Genomic DNA, 6000 nt, shown 5'->3' on the forward strand with positions numbered 1-6000 from the left:
AAGTTAATTATTCTATTTATAAACAAATAAATTTTTCTCAACCAATTAGATTTATTCACTTATTGAAAAGGAATTGGCTCAATTCAAAGAGAACTGAGGATTTAGTTTTTGTTCATACAAATCTCCGTCTTCTCATATTAAGATTTATAATTTTGGAGCAACAAAAGTGCGGGATATTGGTGGAGATGAATGAGATCTATTTGATGTAGTTGATATTTTTGAAGTTGTTAGTCTTTCTCTCGATAAACCTAAACTAGAAATAAACCTAAACTAGAAATCGTTTTTATTCATACAAATATTGATATTCAACCATAATTTCTAATTTATTAATATTTTTTAAGTGTGATTTATTTATGTTATTGCGCAGATATTAACTTTTTTTAAGTAAATTGTTTTGTAATTTTTATGTTTTGTTGTTTATTTAAACAATATAACTCCTTTGTTATTTTCATAATTGTATTTAAAAAAATTGTACTAACTAACACATATCTTAGTTTTTTTAAAAATACCGTACTCCATACCAATACCCGTATCGAGTACTGGGTACGTACTCGTACCTATTCAACGGTCACAAAGGCATATCTAAGGGAGTTTGCAAAAGGGTCAACATCCTATTGGGACCAATTGTGGTGAAGGTGGATATTGTGGAGTTGAGAAGTTTGGATATGGTGTTAGGAGTGTCATGGTTGAGTATCTTAGAGAAGGTTGTGATGGATTGTAAAATTTTGTCTATGCAATTCATATATGAGGGTCAAGTGGTGAAGATGAAAGGTTAAGGTGGTATATAAGAGAAATAGAGCTACTTGAACACATTCCTTGAAGACAATCAAAGTAGGTTGGGAATAGATTGGTGGTGGTCTCAATAAGAGGAAAGTAAAACATAGTATACCATCTTGAATGATATATTAGAGCAGTTTCATGAGGTGTTCAAAGATCATATTTAATTACATCCAAAAAGAACCCAAGTGCATTAAACTAAATTATTTCCTGATCATGGGACCATCAATGTGAGGCCCTACAGATACCCTCATCGACCGAAGGAGGAGATTGAAAAACAAATGAGTGAACTATTGAAGGCAGGTGTTAGCATACCAAGCATGAGCGCTTATTCAAACCATGTGATTTTGGTCAAAAATACAGACAAGAGCTGAAGGATGTGCATGGACTATAGAGCTTTAAACAAGGTTACAATTCCAGATAAGCATCTGATTTCCATAGTAGATAAATGATTATATGAGCTTTATGGAGCAACTATTTTTTCAAAATTTAACCTTAAGTCTGGTTATCACCAAATTAGGGTGCATGAGGATGAAATTCAAAAAATAGCTTTTAGAACTCATAATAGCCAATATGAGTATCTTTTTATTCCATTTGGGTTGATGAATTCCCCCAGCTACTTTCCAAGCCATTATGAATGATATTTTTAGACCATTTATGAGAAAGTTTGTCTTAGTATTTTTTGACGAGATCTTAATTTTCAGTAAAGATATCCAGGAACATCAGGACCATTTGAAGCAGTTTCTATCTATGTTGTAAGAATTTTTTTTTCTTGTTAATCAATCTAAATGTAAGTTTGGTTGCACACGTATTGATTACCTAGGCCATATCATTTCAGAAGAAGGAGTTGCAGTAGATATAGATAAAGTCAGGTGTATATTAGATTGGCCTGAAGTCCTGAACCAAAAAATGTGAAGGGGGTTCATGGATTTTTAGGTCTCACAGGATATTATAGAAAGTTCATTAGAGACCATGGAAAAATGGCAGAACCTCGCATTGAACTCACAAACAAAGACAATTTTGTATGGGGTGCAGAAGCTATTACAACTTTTAAGCAGATGAATAAAATCATGACCTCACCACAAGTCATGGTCCTTCCTAATTTTTCCCAACCATTTGAAGTGGATTTTGATGCAGCTAGTACAGGAATTGGGGCAGTTCTTATGCAATACAGAGAACCAATATCTTTCTTCAGTAAAGCTTTATCTGATGGAAACCTTATTAAGTCAATATATGAAAAAAAAATAATGGCTTTGGTTTTATGTATTCATCACTGAGGCACTAAATGGGTAACCAATTCAGAGTATATACTAATCACAAAAATCTAAAACATTTTTTGCAGCAGAGGGTGACATCTCTAGATCAAAAATATTGGTTAGCCAAATTACTTGGCTACCACTTTGAAGTTAAATACAAACCCGACCTGGAAAATAAAGCAACAGATGCTCTTCCCAGATGTTATGATGAAGTTGAAATGACTATCATGGTTTTGTATCCTTTGTAGGTGGATAGTAAGAAACTTTTAGATGAGGTAACCAATGACTATCAAATTTGGAAACTGGTTCAGGAATTACAAATGCACCCTGATGCTAAATTGAGGTTTTGTATCAGACAAGATATTTTACAAAGTTATAGATGAGTTCTGAATATCATCATGCTGAAATAGATGGGCTGATAGAAGTGATTAATAAGTGCTTGGAGAGCTATTTACGAAGCTTTGCTTCTGAACAACCAAAAACTTGGTCAAATTGGATCTCGTGGGCTAAATTCTGGTATAACACCACATACCACATGTCTATTGGTAAGACTCATTTTGATGTGTTTTATGGTAGACAGCTTTCTAGTCTATTTAGGTTCTTGAACAATGAGACTAAAGTTTTTGTTATGGCTCTAGAGTTGAGGCTCTCAAAAAACTCAAATTACATCTTGAACAAACTCAAGAACAAATGCAAGTTATGCTAACAACAAGAGAAGAGACTTGAGTTTTGCGGTAGGTGAATGGATTTTCTTAAAACTTCGTCCTCACAAACAACATTCAGTTGAGAATAACACCAACCAAAATCTAGTTGCTCACTTTTAGGGACCTTTTAAGGTGTTGTCCAAAGTGGGAGAGGTGGCTTATAGGCCGCAATTTCCCAAGCAATTAGGGATTCACCTGATGTTTCACGTTTCCTTGCTTAAGAAGGCCATTTGGGAGTATCAAGTTCAAGGTGAGCTTCCTAAAGAGATAGAGATAACAAATGTTGTTGATGTGTATCCAGATAAGGTGATGGGGTCTAGAGTGACTATGCAGGGGGTGTGGATGTGCGTCAGAGTTTGATCAAATGGAATAATAGGCCTCTGAATATTGTAACTTGGAAAGATGATGGTTTTCTGCATGGTCACTGAATATTGTAACTTGGAAAGATGATGGTTTTCCGCGTGGTCAGTTTCCAGAGTTTAGGACAAGGTTATTTCTAAGGAGGAAGGTATTGATAAAAATATGGATCACGGAGTGGGCCTTGACCTTGGGCCTAAACCGAGAATATGGAGAATTTACTCTAGGAAGATGGGGAAATGAGTAAAGAATAATGACGTGGCTATTTAATGCATGGAGTGCGTGAAACGAATGCCTATATAGAGAGGGAGGGAGAGAGAGAGAAACTTAACTAAGAATTCTGTTAGAATTGTGGGGTCACTTTTGGTGATTAGGGAGCACTGCGTGCATTGAGGAATTGGTAGTTCCACTATCAATTTGTTACTGCATTTATTTATTAATTATTTTAATTGTACATTCTTATCTATACAATTACATTTATTTTTCATTGTTATACTTATATTTTCATCTTTTATTCATATATTCATACAATAACCCATTAATTGGTCTGACTTGTCGTATCAGTAACCATCACTCTTTGACGATGGTAGATACGATGTCATTCTCAAATGGGAGACCAAATTGATGCTTTGTAAATTCATATGGGTTACTTGAAAGATAAGTTGTGATCATTAGCTCAACAAATGCAACAACAAGGTTAAGTTCTAAGTGAATTGAGCAAGTGAACCATTCATATGAGAGTGACTTAGTTTAGTGAGCACTTTGTTGGGGAATCATCGTAAGAAGAATCTCATCTTTCTGGAAAGAAGGTGAAGTTTCCATTGTTTGAAGGTGTTAATCTTCTGGCTTGGATCACACGAGCTAAGATTTATTATGATATTCAAAACACAACGATTGTAATGCGTGCGAAGTTAATGTTAGACGAGGGCAACGATCTAGAAGGGGGGGGTGAATAGATCGCCTAATGAAAATTTCTTATTAAAATTCTATTTTGAAAGATAATTTTCTATGGCAAGCGGAAACGAATTTGGATCGAATCTCGTCTATCCGAACCGTTATTGGCAGGATCAGATATGTGTAAGAATCGTAATATAAAGTATGCTAAAGATGAGAAAATTCAATCAACAAGTTAAATATAGTTTGTTTGAATATAAAACACACTTAAGATAAACAATTTCTAATGAGAAGTAAAAATAAACTAGACAAAGAAATTTTGTCAAACACTTGGTGTGCAATAATTTTATCAAACACTTGGTGTGCAATACACCAAGCTTGATTCTCTTTGTGTTGAAGTTACAACAAATCATTTGCAATGGTTTTACTCAAACAGTTTTAAACACTTCAACACAAACAAAATTTTAAAAATTTCAAATTAGACACTAAGTGTGATCAAAATCTAAAAAGAAATTTAAGATAAAGAGAGAAAGAGAGAATACCGAGATTTATTTAGGCAAATCCTCAATTGTCCTCACTATGGGTACGTCTACCCTCAATTCAAAATCGAATTAAGATATTGTAATTAACCTATGCAATATCAATTTACAAGAGAAGTAGTAGAAATCCAAACCCCAAACCCTATGTTTGGTGTTGCTCCTAGCTCCTTCTCTACCCTTGATCTTAGCAAGATCAAGTCACACAAGATCTCCAACATGATCCTCCGGCTACCGCTACTTCTTTGACTGCACCTTCAATTTTTCAAAACTTTCACTCGGATGAATACAAATTGCAAAATCTTGTCTCAAGCCTTTCAATTAATCCTCCGACTACCACTACTCCTTTGCAAGAACCCCCGTTCTTCAAAGCTTCGCTCGGCTGAATCCAAGTTGACAAGACTTATGAAAAAACCTATAAATCAACCCTTGATCTTGGAGTCAAAACCCTAAAGGTTTTATCCTTGAAACCCCCAAAGAAAACCTCAACCCAATTTGATTACACAAACCTAAATTGGACCTTATGAATCTATTATTGCAAACAAATAATAAAAAATGACTATGCGTAGTTGATGAATGCATCAAGAAAGGTTGAAGATGATGAGAATTCTTTGTATCTTTCTGATTGCGCTTGTAAAGTATATGTTAACTCCAATTGAATCCACTTGGATAGGACCACACACATTAGGGTATATGAATTCAAGGATTTCCTTCGACTTGCTTCTTGCGTCCTTGCTAAAGTTGTTCTTGTGTTGCTTCGCCTGCACACATTCTTCACACACTTCATTTGGAACGTCAATTTCTTGTAACCCTGAAACCATATTTCTTTTTTTCAGATCTCTGATGTCTTTGAAATTGAGATAACCAAGTCTATAGTGCCATATCCATTCATCTTTGATAGCTGCAGTTGCAAGGCATTTGTGCCCCATCATATTAATTTCAATCCTAAAGGTTCTATTCCGAGACATAAGTGCCTTCAAGACTAACCTTCCACCTGATTCGAGAACTCTCATCATCTTGTCTTCGGTCGATATTTAGTAGTTTTTTTCGACCAACTGCCATATGCTGAGAAAATTACTTTTCATGTCTGGTATGTACAGTACATTGGAAATTACTGACCTTTTGCCATCTTTTCTCATAATCACAACATCACCAATACCTTCAACTGCTAGAGTATTGTCATTTGCAAATTTTACCATGTTCTTCATTAAGGGTTTCATGTTGACAAACCAATCTTTCCTCTCAGTTATGTGTGATGAGCATCTTGAGTCCAAGTAACATTGCTCCTGGATTCTTTCTTCATCTCTTGTTGTGACCATCAACAACATCTCTTATTCTTCATGCTTTGCAAACTTTGCATCATTATCTTGATTCTTTTGTTTTTCAGGAGAAAATCACTTGAGTAGTGACCATACTTCTGACAATTGAAACACTGAATGTGACTTTTGTTAGGTTTTCGACCACCACCTTTTCCTC

The sequence above is a fragment of the Lathyrus oleraceus genome, chromosome 6, assembly GCF_024323335.1.
Source record: "Lathyrus oleraceus cultivar Zhongwan6 chromosome 6, CAAS_Psat_ZW6_1.0, whole genome shotgun sequence".
NCBI lineage: Eukaryota > Viridiplantae > Streptophyta > Magnoliopsida > Fabales > Fabaceae > Lathyrus > Lathyrus oleraceus.